Here is a 15124-nt window from a genome sequence, read left to right on the forward strand (position 1 = left end):
CATATACTCAGATGAGGGGAAAAAACCTCCTGCTGTGTATTGATGGTGAGACTATAACTGAGGAATTTTATATGCCTGGTTTTGTTTGCAGGGTTTCTAAACTACACATTGATTAATCTAGCATTACTTTATACTCATGACTTTTATGAAAAGTGCTTACAAATGATGGGTTCATGCTATCTTATTAGTCATTTGTATTTTTTCTCTCTTGATTTCTTTGTTCCTGTCCTTTATTATATTTTCTATTGGTTTTTCTTATTGATTTATAGATACTCTTTACATACTAGCATCATATATCTTGTAATATTTTCTTTCATTCTGTCATTTTTCTAAAAATTCCATTTATTATATAATTTGTTGCATATATATTTTTAATTTTTATGAAATAAAATTGCTTTATATTTTGCTCCATTTGTACATAGTTTCTCTACTCTCAAGAGAATAAAATATATTTTTATTAGTGGGAACTTTTCAGTTCAGTTTCAGAACTTTTGGTATTAACAGCTTTACCCCCACTATGCTTTAAAAAAAATTTAATTCCAGCATACTTAACATTGTTTTATATTAGTTTCAGATGTACTATATAGTGATTCAACAATTCTATGCATTACTCAGTGCTCCTCATGATAAGCATATTCTTAATCCTCTTCCTTCACCTATTTCACCCATCCCCCCACTGATCTCCTCTCTGGTAGCCATCAGTTTGTTCTGTATAGTTAAGAGTCTGTTTTTTGGGTTGTTTTGTTTCTCTTTGTTCATTTTTTTCTTAAATTCCAAATATAAGTGAAATCATATGGTATTTGTCTTTCTCTGACTTATTTCACTTAGCATTATACTACACCTCCATTACATTTTGAAAAGTACAAATTATCTCAACAGAAGACTTCGTTTTATTTTTTGCATTGAAGGAACTGTACCTGGTCCACAAGATAACTATGAGTGACTTACTGCAATAAATAAATTTTTAAATTTATTGTAAATAATTTTTATTTTAAATAAAATAAATTTACCACAATAGTATTATTAAGGTAGTGATGAATTAAATGTAGTCTGTCACTGGTCTGATTTGTTTCTCACAACTCTCCTTATGATTTATGTTTATTTTTGAGAGGCCTCCTTTCTCTTTTTTCACTCTCTTACCTCTCATTCTGCTTTTCATACCACTTGCATTTGGTTTCCATCATTCCTACTTAACTGAAAATGTTCTTGTAAAGCTCATTAATGACCTTCTGTTGCAAAATCAAACAGACATTTCTCTGATTTTACCCAACATTTTAGCAGATTCTACATGATTAATACATTCTCTTCTGTGAAACCAGATTTTCCAAATAGGGAGCTTTCTCTCTTTCGCTTGTGCTAGCTCCTTCTCCAAATATTAGGGTGTTTTAGAACAGGAAAGTGGCCTTCTTTTCTCTAATCAACACTCTTTCTCCATATGGTTTTATTTGCTTCATGAGTTTAAATAGCAACTATAAGCTAATGTCTTATACATGCCTCTCTTTAGCTATGACCCTGTCTCTGTCTCTGTTTCCATCTGCCTACCTGACATTTATGCTTGAACCCAGAAATATATGAGAAGGATAATTTATCACTACCACTTAAGTCTATTCCAGGAATGCAAAGCTGGTTCAACCTTTAGAAATCAATCATTGGATAACAGTCATCCCAAAGTTAACACATCCAAATGGAACTTCTGGACCTCCACCATAACTCAAGCCATTTTTCTCTCCATATTATTAATGGTACCACCCAGTGAGCCTCCTCCACAGATCTAGTCCAAGAATGAGTCCTCTAAGTTACTTCTTTAAAAGATACCTCAAATCTGTCTACTTTTTCTTTTTTTTAAGTTTGTTTATTTATTTTGAGAGAGAAAGACTAGGGGAGGGACAAAGAAAGGGAAAGACAGAATCCCAAGCAGGTTCCATGCTGTCAGCAAGGAGCCTGATCCAGTACTTGAACTCATGAACCATGAGATCATGACCTGAGCCAAGATCAAGAGTCAGACGCTTAACCACCTGAGCCACCTAGGCACCCCTACTTTCTCTTTTTTACTGCTACTCCCAGTCCTGAGTATCATCAGTTCTAGTTTGGACCTCTGCAGTAGCTTCTTAATTGTGCTCTACACTTACCCTCTTACCTTCCTACTATCTCTTCTCTACCCTGTAACCAGTATAATCTTTTCAAAAACTGAAATCCTATTAATGTTGTCACTCCTTATTTAAAAACCTCAGTTTTAAACACTGTATGACCCATTTTTTCCCTCAAGCTTGCCACAAGATTTCCTATGTCAGGGAACATGCTGTTCCCTGTGGTTGGAATGCTCTTCCCTGGCTCTTCTCATATGTCATGTGTCTTATGTAATGTCCTCTTTTCAGAGAAATTTCCTTTGGCCATCCTGTCTAAAATGGCAGTTGACCTTCATCTTCCCCTTCTTTACTCACCATGTCAGCATGTATTTATTTTCTTTATAGTTCTTATGGAATATGAAATTAATTATTTTCACTCCTTTCTGCTAGTATATAATATTCGTAAAATCAGGGACCCTGTCTGATTGCTCACTGCTGTATCCTCAACATCTAGCATGGTAATCTTTGCGTTTATTGTGTGACTTGAGGAAAATCATTAAACTAGAGTCTACAAATATGACTGAGTGTTAAACATAGTCTCTGCCCTCAAGGCATCTGCCTTCCAGTTGGGAGGCAGAGCATATAGATAATATATAAGTAGAGAAATAATATGTTGTGGGATATCAATGCCAAATCATTTTTGAAAGATTATAAGTCCTAAAGAAATTCCTCCATTAGTCAAGTGAGGTAAGGTGTCAGATGGGTCTTGAACTAGGCATAAGAGAGATAAACAGTGAAGAGTAGATTTAGAAGTTGCAATCCAGACAGGTATAGAAAGGGAACTGACACCAGAATGCTCAATGCCTTTGCCAAATGCAGTGAATAGAAGTAGTTAGGCCAAGAGTTCTCATTTGGGGGGTTGGAGTGGTTGTTGTCCCATAGGGGCTGTTTTTGTCATCACAGTAATTGGATAGTGCACCTGGCATTAGGAGCTGGGCATTCTACAATATATAGGCACGCTAATACAGAGATAGGCATAGTGCAGTCTGAGGCCCACTGCCAGTTTTTGTAAATAAAGTTTTATTTGAACACAGCATTCCCATTTATGTACTGTCTCCATCTACTTTCTTAGAGTCAAGTGGTTTGTAACAGTGTATAGTTCACAAAACCTAAAGCATATACTGTCTGGCTCTCTACAGAGTTTATCAGCCTCTGCTTTAATACAGTGAACTGTTGTCCCAAGTCTCATTTACCCTTTTAAATGTCCTACTGAGCATTCATGCAGGTGAAAACTTGTTTATATATGTCTAAGGCTATAACCCAACTATTTCACGTGTAAACACAAACTATGTTCTGCATACATTTAATATGTACCAAAATTGCAGGAATATAACTACAGTATAAATCAAAGGAAAATGCTACTTTGCTTTGTTTAAAACTATATTCAAATTTATTCACCATTTTGAAAAATTATGTAACTAATGACAGTACTGCTTATGTTATTTAAGTCACTAATACCACACTCTTGATCAGCCTGCATTTGTATTGTTTGTGTTCCCGCTGATTCTATATATAGATGTGAGCACCGTCCTTCATTATGTTTTATAATATAGTCATGCCTATTTATATATTTAAATACATTATTATAAATTAGTTTTTATTTCTCTTTTTGCATTCTAGTTACAAATAGGATATATCAATATGTATATTAGAAATTCTATGTATAAATATTAAAATCATGTGTGTGTGCAGGTCCTGGTATCTATGAATCTAATTTCCTAGTTGTAAAGGCATCTTTATAAAATATTTGTTGTATAAAGAGAGTGCTAGGTCTACCTGAGATGAGCAATGGTTCCGATCGACCTCTGGAGGGAGGCAAGGCGAAATACTATTTAACTATGGTAGACCTTGAGTGTTAGGGAGTAGTAAAGGGGCAAAGAGATGCTGGGCCAAGAAAGTAGCAGGAGCAAAATGAAACTCGCAGCCGTCATGCTCCCTAACAAATAGGGCACACACTAGAATTTACCAATCTGCACTTGCTGTTGGTGCCACCCTAGGTATCCCCAGATAAGCTTGGGGACTGGCCCTGGGAAGCTGTTTTATTATAGAATGCAAGAGGCTCTGTAGCTAGGACCTTGTTTTGTGGATTAGAGAGCCTCTGAAGCCTTTTGAGCTGAGTGTATTAGGAAGATAAATCTGATATTAGGATATGGTATAGATTAGATGAGGAGGAGCCTGGACGCTGATAAATCAGCCATTCAAAGTTGTGCAGATTTGAAACTATGAGGATCTGGATTCATTAGAAAGTGGTGACAAAAAAAAATGATTTGTAGAGAAAGAAATGCCAGAGCAAGGTGAATTATAGGTTATAGATTATTTGAGAGGGAAACATAAATGGTTTTGAGTTTGAATGAGTAAAAAAAAAAGAAAAAGAGGTTCCAGAGAGAGAAATAGTTAGTGTTGCTTTTAACACTTTACAGTTTGAAAGGGCTGTTATCTAATGTAATCTTCACATTAGCCCATTGAAGCGTTTTTGGATAGGGTTTATACTCTTCATAGAATCTGTAATATAAATATGGAAGTGAGGCTTAGAGAGGTTAGATGACTTTGTCCAAGGAGTTGGATCTTGTCCCTAGACTTTCTCAGATTCCGAAATGGTGTCCTATTAACTCTGTTGGGTAATGGATTTGGGTTTTAGACATTCTGAGTTCATGAGATGTCTATATGAAAATGTCTTCTTGGTGATGTGGGAGCATAGCTCATGAGAGTTCAGCATAAACAGTATATATTTAACATGGTCCTTAGCACACTGAATAAGTATGAGATTTCTGTGGGAGAGGACTTTGGGTGAAAACAGTGAGTTAAGTTGGAAGGGAGTGTAGTGAGGTGGAAAGCCCCATTGAGAGTAAGGTCTGGAAGTCTGAGTTTCATTCTGGCTCTGTTTTTCATCACCTACCAGACAATATGGGACAAGTCACCTGTATTAGCTTTCTAGGACTCCTGTAACAAAGTGCCACAGGCTGAGTTGCTTAAACAACAAAAATTTATTATATCATAGTTCTGAGGGCTAGAAGTCTGGGGTCAAGGTGTCAGGCTCCTCTCTCAGAAAGCCATGAGGGAAGGATGTGTTTCAAGCCTTTCTCCTTGGCTTATAGATGGCCGTCTTCTCTCTGTGTGTTCACATCATCTTCCCTCTGTACCTGTGTTCAGTTTCTTTTTCTCATAAGGACACCAGTCATACTGGATTAGGGCCCACTCTAATTATCTCACTTTAACTTATAACATCTGAAAACCCCCTCTATTCAAGTACAGCCACATTCTGAGGTTCTGGGTTAGGACTTCAACATATGAATTTTGGGGACACAATTCCATCCGTAACACCACGCAATGGCTTTAGGCCTCAGTAACCCTGGTTGTGGAATACGGGAGTTGGTTTGTGCCATTTAGTAGGAACCATTTCCCTCTATGTTATGGTTTTGATTTCCCAAACTCAGAGTTTTGAATACCATGGAAATCAGGGAATGCCACAAGAATTGTCGAGGCCTGGAGGAACAGATCACAAAACGACATTGTGTTTTCCATTGAGTAAAATATTTTGCAGTTTCCTAATACAATCTGATTTCTTGATGATGTTTAATGGAGATGATCCTATAGTAAGAAAAAGTAAATGCTCAGTCAGTTTTGGTGATTTGCTCCCCTTTTACCTTCTCATTCCCACCTTTCATAGTCTTATTTTTCTTATTATTTCTGCTATGTGTGTGTGGAAGCAAAAAGTAGTACCATTGCTCCTTTTTTTTTTTTTTTCTTGAGTAGGCTTCACACCCCATGCAGAGTCCAGTGCGGGGCTTGAACTCACCACCCTGAGATCAAGACCTGAGCTGAGATCAAGAGTCGGACACTTAACAGCGTGAGCCACCCAGGCGCCCCACCATTGCTCCCCTTTGCTATTAATAATTCATGCACAATAACTCCTCTGTGTATCTGGTGGCAGACCTTGAAAGATTTAGGATGATGGTGAGTGATGTCTGGGACATGTTCATGTTTACATCTTTACATTGATGAGTGTGTGGCATGGCTTGTTGAATTGAGATGAAGCACTTTAATTTGAGTTTGCCTCTTTTCTGCTGTTTTGGTCCATTTCCTCACTCACAAAATGTCAACAGCAGGGAGATTTCAAAGTAGGAAAGCAGTATGCCCAGAAAAGTAGTTTTCAAGTGGCTGCTTGCCACGTTTAAGCTTACCTGGGAATTTAGATTTTAACACATAATTTTCACCTAAAGTGGAAATACTTGTCAGCAACTCTAATCTTACCTGGATTTATGTCCAAAGGTGGACTTTGAATTTTATCTCAGAGCTAGAGGGCTTACTGGCTTAATTTGGGTTCAGGTGCTTTGAGACTCATTCTATTTTCAATGGCAGCTAAGAAAAATTAAGCAGCAGTGCAATGGCTGGTTTTACTCTTTCTTATTTTTATATGATATCATTGTGGTTTTTGATGGTATTGATAGAGTCAGGAGATACTGGGATATCTGAGATACTGGGATGGTTTGAAAGCAAGTAGATAAGTCTCTTAGGATATCCCATCTTTAAAAACAACTTCAGAATGTCTGTGTTCTTACTCTGTGATATTATATTCTAGATGTTCAACAGTTTTGTTTTTTTTTTGTCTTAGATTCGCCCAGAGAAAGAATGGAAGTAAGGGAACCAATTATCATCTTTTGTGAATTTTTGAATATCTAATAGTTTCCTTAACCAAGAACTATGTTAAAGAGAAATCTAGATATTCTAAAAGAACAAAAATTAAGATACTAACAGTATCAATGGACAATATTTAGTATGTGCTTATGTACTATACATATACAGCTAGGGCCTTGTCCCATTTAATCCCCACGAAACCCTCTAAGGTGTGCGTTTTCAGAAACCCTCTAAGGTGTGCATTTTCATTATTTCTAATTTTTAAGTTAATTTTTTAAAGTAATCTCTAGATCCAATATGGGGCTCGAACTCACAATCCCGAGATCAAGAGTTGCATGCTCTTCCGACTGAACCAGCCAGGCACCCCTCATTGTTTCCATTTTAAAGTGAGAGCCATGGAGACATTAAGTCACTTGCCCAAGGTCACAGCTAGTATGTGGTAAAACTAAAAGTTCAACCTGGACAGTCGCACTTGAGTCCACTCTCAAACGTACACTCTAAAACAGAGATTTTAAGTAGAAAATTTGAATTCATGCTTCATTTTTGTTTCATGCAGAGGGTTGCCTTATTGCCATTAAATTAAGGTAAACAAAAGTCTTTTTGGGGGGATGTAGTGAAAAAGCTTTTTTATAAAAGCAAAAGCACATTATTCATTAACAATAGGGGAGCAGCCTCCATGTAGAACAGGGGAAGGTCAACAACAGGAGAGCAGAAATGGCTCCATGAGTGTAAGTTAAGGGAAAGTAGTATGTAAGCATGCAGAAGGAAAAGAACCCTGTGATGGTAAACTATATAGTATGGAACTCATCATTTGCATGTGTATATTTTTTAAAATACACATCTGAATATTCTCATATGTTTCACTCGGCTTTTCTCTCTATTCCTCTCTTTACCATTTTTCAGAAACTGAATCTTTTCTTTGGTTTATTCCTCAGTTGATTTCTTGCCTTGGAGGAAAAAAAATCCATTCTATTAGGGAAACATTGTAGTTTTCTAATAAAAATTAAGATACTCAAGAAGGCAAAGGTAGATAAAAAATCAAAGAGGGCATTAAGAAAGAAAGATAACCTCTTTCATTTGGAAACAAATTGCTAGGAAAACGAATAATTGATCCTTTAATTGCCAATCAATTATATAATTGTAATTTAAGTATATAGCCAAAATATTTTTAATAGTATAATGTATATGTATGATGTATATGGTATGTTAAATATATGGTATACATTTATTTAATAGTATGGTAAGTTTGGTAAGTCTTATAGTACAGCCAATTTGGTATCTAAGCTATTGATATTATTTTTAGAAATTTGTTAGTTATGAAAAAGAAAATAAGGCTGCTTTTAATTGAGCCATTAAAAATTTTGGTGTTTGACTACTATTTGATTTTCTTCATCACATCTGTCATATACCACAGCCTCTTTATTTATTTTTGTTGGGTTTTTTTAACCACACGATTTTTTTTTCTTGCAAGTGTCTGATATGATTGCTTGCAAAGACTGAACGTCAGGTTTAATATCTTTAGTTATGATTTAGTTGGTAATTAATCAATATGAGTTTTGCGTTTTGCATTTCATGTTTGAGGTGTTGTATTACTTTCCTAGGGCTGCCTTAATAAATTGCCACAGACTTAGTGGCTTAAAAGAACAGAAATTTATTCTCCCAAAGTTCTGGAGGCTAGTGTCTCTTCCTAGCTTCCAGTGGCTTCCAGCAATTCTTGATATTCCTTGCCTTGCTGCTGCATCATTACAATTTCTGCCTCTGTCTTCATATGGTCTTCTTCCTTGTGTGTCTCCTCCTCTTTTTATAAGGACACCAGTTGTTGGATTTGGCGCCTGCCCCAGTGGAGTATCGCTTCATCTTAACTTAGCTAATTATGTCCTATTTGCAAATAGTGTCACATTTTGAGGTTCTCCTAGACATGTATTTTTGGGAGACATCCATTTCTTCCTTCTTCCTTGACTTGGAATCTCTCACTTGGCCTCCTAGAAACTGAACCAAGAAGGTGGGCACTGATGAGAAGAGGGGTTCCTGGAACATAATCTTAGACAGCAGCGCTGGGGAGGGGGAGACAGGGCAGCCATTTGTTCCCCTGTTTATATTTTATCAATGTCAGTGTTTTGAATTGTTCACCATCTTGTAATGATTACTGGATTAATAAGCGGATTATAACCACAATTCTTACTGAGTCTTTTCCTTATGCTATTGCAACATCTGACCTTACGCAGTGGGTGACAAATTAAATGAGGTCTCTTTCAAGGGTCTTAATCATTCTTAGGATTCAGCAATTCTGTGTTCAGCTTAGAAATTTCTGAATTCTGGTGTTTTATGGGCATTTATTAAAGGCACTAATTGTGTCAAAATGTTTGAGATATATTAATCCTGTATGAGCTAATTTGGAAGTTAAGTTAGATTTTAGAGATCACCTTGTCCAGGGATTTCTCAATTGCATGCTGGTAGTGTTCAGGCTACATGTTTGACTGTTAAGGTTGTTTTTAACCAATTGGATAAATGACCAGCAAGAATCCATTTCACCTTGTGGTTAAGAGCCTGGGCTCTGAAGCCCAACTGCCTGGATTCAAACTTGACCTCCATCCCTAAGTGTGATTTTGAACAAGCCTGTTAAACTTTCTGTGCCTCAATTTCCCCACCTGTAAAAATACTTCTAACCTCATAAGATTGTTGGGCTGTTCCGTTCATTAAATATAAACATGAGGCCACAAAATAGAAATAATCAAGGAAGCATGGATATTTCTTGGAAATAAAAAATACACTAACAAAGATTAAAAGTTCAGGGTATGATTTTTAAACTCAAACAAAACTTGCAAAAGATCAAGAGTTACTGTGTTTGGGCTCCAACTCTTCATCTCAGATCAGGTCTTGATCTCAGGGTCCTGAGTGCAAGCCCAGTGTTGGGCTCCCCACTGGGTGTGATGCTTATTTAAAACAAAAAAACAAACAAACAAAACAAAACAAAGCAAAACAATTTTTGTCTCATATCTCCTTGAAAGTAAGTGTATAGTACCTTTGAATTTTTTTTCTGTTACTGTCTCTGTTTTATTTTGTCTGTTTATCTGTTTTGTTCTGTTTTTTTAATATTCATTTTACTTTTTTAATGTTTATTTATTTATTAATTTTTTAAAGAGAGAGAGAGAGAGAGGGAGAGAGGTGGGGTGAGGGGCAGAGAGAGAATGAGACAGAATCCCAAGCAGGCTCCACACTGTCAGCAGAGAGCCCGACACTGGGCTTGAACTCACAACCTGAGTGATCATGACCTGAGTTGAAATCAAGAGTCTGTGCTTAACAACTGAGCCACCCAGGTGCCCCTATTTATTTGAGAGAGAGAGAGAGAGAGAGAGAGAGAGAGAGAGAGAGAGAGAGAGAGATAGTGCATGGGAGAGAGCACATGTTGCGGAGAAGGAGAGAAAGAGAGAATCCCAAGCTGGCTCTGCACTGCCAGCTCAGAGCCCAATGTGGGGCTTGAACTCAACCCTGAGATCATGACCTGAGCTGAAATCAAGAGTCTAATGCTTAACTGACTGAGCCACCCAGGTGCCCCTGTTTTGTTCTGTTTATTGTTGGAAGTATCTGTCAGCTGCTTGGAGATCTTGATCATCAGCTCATATTTAACAATGAGATACTAATATGCTGACTGGAAGCTCTGGGTTCTTGGGTAGGGAATGTTGGCCGGTGAGCTTCACTGTAGGGTGACTGAGGTGGGCTAGCCAGTTTTTCTTTTTTCTCACAGCCCCTCACTTGTCACTATGTGGGAATCTTTTCTTGGAAAGAGGCTTAGGTTTCTATAGGAAAGGATTATTTAATGTCTTGTCCAGAGGATTTAAGTTTTCTGCCCACAATTTGGGGATTGGTAAGAGATAGAGGTTGTGGGGAGTCTGGCCTTTCCACATGCAGATCTTTACTGAATCTCCCTATTTCTAGGTCAGGTAATGCAACTAGTTTAGAGGGACTAAAAGATATTGAAGTGCTTAGGGAAAAAAATGATGAGGCTCTGTAGAAAGGCCTTGGCAGGAGATGGGTGTGTTTGGCAAGGACTCAAGAGGGATACCTGGTAGGGCTTGGCATTTGACTGGACATGGAGCTTGATGGAGATGAGGATATTCAGAATATTCCAGGATTTGGGCACTCATGAATAGTTATTAGATAGTGGAACTAATAATAAGAAAGACAGTACAGAGCAGGGGAGGTTACATAAAGGGAAAGATAATAAATTCAATCCTGACATGTTAAGTTTGAGATCTGGTCTTCATGTGGCAATTGTTTATATGAGGGTGCAGTTTAGATAACACATCGGTTGTAGCTAAATTGGGAGCCTTACCCAACACTTCCAAGTACATGATCTCATCACTCTTTCAACTTTGCAAAGAAGATTGATGTTATCTTTGTTTTAGTAATTAAGAAGCTGAGATCTAAAGAGATTTTTGTCCAAAGTCATACAAATAAGTGGCAAATTTGGAGTCCAGCTTGGATCTTCTACCCAGTTCCCGGGCCAGTGCCTGACACCTGATAGTCACTCAGTACATGTTCAGTGAGTGAGTGAATGAATAGGTGGGTGAATAAACTCCAAATCCTTTATGTATTTTTTTTTTCTGCTGTACTGCACCGCTTTTGAGACAGAAACATCTATGATCAAAATTGTATATGGATTCATTTCAGGCTGCTAAGCAGACAGGTGGAGTTGGGAAATCTCCATATAGCAAGTCGTTAAATGTCGAGTCTTGGTGAAGACTATGCCACTAGCTACATGATCATAAGTGAGTCACTTAATGTATTTAATCGGAAGTTTCTTCATCTTTGAAACTATATCAACTTACAGCTTCACGATTAAAGTAATAGTACCAGCATGAATCATTACCTGGATAAAGGATCCTTAATTGTATCATCAGTATTCTTCATACACATATGCTCTACTGTGCTGCACATTTATTGTGTTTAAAATATTTCTTTTAAACCCTCTAATAATAATCCTTTATGTCTGTCACTGAAAAAATTAACATGAATTGCTTCAGAGCAATTGACAATTGACAGACAAGTTTTTTTTTTTTTTTAATGGAAGATAAAAATCCATGAGTCTAGACTTTGATTTTAAGTAAGCTTATGTAAATTGCCAAAATTGTTATTCTTTGTAAGTGTGGGTAATTTGATGGGTGTCTGCCAACTGATATCAACAAAAAATTTGCAAGCTGTTAGATCATATGACTTTAAAAACTATGAAAATCGTGTGTATGTTTTCTTTTGCATGTCTTTAATTTTAAAGGATAAAGTTTTTTAATGAAGTAACTTATTTTTTGTCTGCTTTACATCTCTAAAAATTTTATATTGCATTTTGTTCTATTTTATATGGAAATAGAGATTACAAATTATATTTGGAAATATAAATATTTTATTGTAAATATAAATTGAGCTATATTTATATTTAAAATATTTTTTAGGATTATGTAACTAGTTCTAATCTGAAGGCATTTATAATTGGCTAAAATTCTCCATAGACTTTTTCAGTACCTACTATGCTCACCTTCTAAAAATACTGTCTCATTTAATTCTCACAACAATCCTGTGTTATATACAGATATTAATATCTCCATATTACAGAGGAGGTAATTGAGGCCTGGAGATAATAAATTGTTCTGTGTCACACAAATTACTAGTAAACAAGTTACGATTTTAACTGGGGTCTTTTAACTGAAATGTTTGTTTCAAGGATGGTACTTTCTTCCCTTCAGAATTTCTAATGTAAAAAAGTCATGGAAGTCCATAAGGTATGTGTAAACTGCTTTTCTTGACAGTATTATCAATACTACTACAAGTTGCTTTGTAAAAATACTACTACGAGTTGCTTTGTAAAAATTCAATACACTGGCAACTCTGTTACTTCTCAGAAGTTTCATTGTTGCTGCCTAAATAAACTATGTATGATCTATTAATAGAAATAGTCAAAGGGTGACAAACTCTGAACATTAATTAATTCATGACCAGTGCCTTGAGTACTAACAGAATTTAATGTAATTATCTTAAATATCAAGATTAAGGTATATCCTTTAATGTAGAGGAACAGTCAAGGACAATAGTAAACAAGGAGACTTTAATATTCATTAAAAAATATATATGTCATGTATATTGGAAAGGAACTTGACAGTTTCAGAAAGAGAGGAGAGAGAGAGGGAGAAAAAACATATTTGAAGGAATAATAGCCAAAAACTTGCTAAAATTGTTGAAAAATAGAGTTAATCTATCAATTCAACAAGCTACCTGAACTCCAATTATGAGAAACAAAAAGAGACCCACACTTAGAACCATCATAGTCTAATTGTTGAAGACAAAGAGAAAAACTTGAAAGCAATAGGAGAAAGCAACTCATTACATTCAGGAGGAAAAAAAAATGTACGTTTAAGATCTAACCTGTTATCTAAACTGGCGAAGGCAGGAGGCAATGCAATAACATTCAAACTGCTTAAAAACAAAACGAAACAAAACAACCTGTAAATCCAAAATTCCACATCTAACAAAAAATACCCTTCAAAAATGAAAGTTAAAGATATTTTCAGATTAGCCACAAATTAGGAGAAAATATTCTCAAATATTATATCTGATAAAAGATTTATATCCAAAATATAAAAATTATATAAAAAGTTCCAAAACTCAACAGTTAGAAGACCTCCCCTGATTTTTAAATGGAAAAATAATTTGAATAGATATTTCACCAAAGAATACATATCAGTGGCTAAAAAGCCCAGGAAGCGATGCTCAAAGTTGCTAGTCATGTACTAAATGAAAAAACTAATCCATGAGTACGGAATGTTTTTCCATTTCTTTGTATCTTCTTCAATTTCCTTCATAAGCTTTCTATAGTTTTCAGCATACAGATCTTTTACATCTTTGGTTAGGTTTATTCCTTGGTATTTTATGATTCTTGGTGCAGTTGCAAATGGGATCAGTTTCTTTATTTGTCTTTCTGTTGCTTCATTATTGGTGTATAAGAATGCAACTGATTTCTGTACATTCATTTTGTATCCTGCGACTTTGCTGAATTCATGTATCAGTTCTAGCAGACTTTTGGTGGAGTCTGTCAGGTTTTCCACATATAATATCATGTCATCTGCAAAAAGTGAAAGCTTGACTTCATCTTTGCCAGTTTTGATGCCTTTGATTTCTTTTGTTGTCTGATTGCTGATGCTAGAACTTCCAACACTATGTTAAACAACAGCAGTGAGAGTGGACATCCCTGTTGTGTTACTGATCTCAGGAGGGAAGCTCTCAGTTTTTCCCCATGGAGGATGATATTAGCTGTGGGCTTTTCATAAATGGCTTTTATGATGCTTAATTATATTCCTTCTATCCCGACTTTCTTGAGGGTTTTTATTAAGAAAGGATGCTGAATTTTGTCAAATGCTTTTTCTGCATCGATTGACAAGATCATATGGTTCTTATCTTTTCTTTTATTAATGTGATGTATCACATTGATTGATTTGTGAATGTTGAACCAGCCCTGCAGCCCAGAAATGAATCCCACTTGATCATGGTGAATAATTATTTTTATATGATGTTGAATTCGATTTGCTGATATGTTGTTGAGAATTTTTGTATCCATATTCATCAGGGATATTGGCCTGTAGTTCTCTTTTTTTGCTGGGTCTCCATCTGGTTTGGGAATCAAAGTAATGTTGGCTTCATAGAATGAATCTGGAAGTTTTCCTTCCCTTTCTGTTTTTTGGAACAGCTTGAGAAGGATAGGTATTATCTCTGCTTTAAATGTCTGGTAGAATTCCCCAGGGAAGAAGTGTCAATGCTACCCAAAGCAATCTACACATTCAATGCAATCCCAATCAAAATTGCACCAGCATTCTTCTCAAAGGTAGAACAAGCAATCCTAAAATTCATGTGGAACCATAAAAGACCCCTAATAGTCAAAGTAATATTGAAGAAGAAGACCAAAGCGGGAGGCATCACAATCCCAGACTTTAGCCTCTATTACAAAGCTGTAATCATCAAGACAGCATGGTGTTGGCACAAAAACAGACATATAGACCAATGGAATAGAATAGAAACCCCAGAACTAGACCCACAAACGTATGGCCAACTCATCTTTGACAAAGCAGGAAAGAACATCCAATGGAAAAAAGACAGTCTCTTTAACAAATGGTGCTGGGAGAGCTGGACAGCAAAATGCAGAAGGTTGAAACCAGACCACTTTCTCACACCATTCACAAAAACAAACTCAAAGTGGATAAAGGACCTGAATGTGAGACAGGAAACCATCAAAACCCTAGAGAAGATAGCAGGAAAAAACCTCTCTGACCTCAGCCGCAGGAATTTCTTACTTGACCCATCTCCAAAGGCAAGGGAATTAA

At 36.3% G+C, this 15124-nt stretch overlaps 1 protein-coding gene across 6 annotated transcripts in view; it reads left to right on the plus strand.

Annotated features, from left to right (window-relative positions):
• Window positions 1-15124, plus strand: part of CDK14 (cyclin dependent kinase 14) — a 614333-nt gene that overhangs the window by 209416 nt on the left and 389793 nt on the right. The window lies entirely within an intron of this gene.

The sequence above is a fragment of the Panthera onca genome, chromosome A2 (assembly GCF_046562875.1).
Source record: "Panthera onca isolate mPanOnc1 chromosome A2, mPanOnc1 haplotype 2, whole genome shotgun sequence".
Taxonomy (NCBI): Eukaryota; Metazoa; Chordata; class Mammalia; order Carnivora; family Felidae; genus Panthera; species Panthera onca.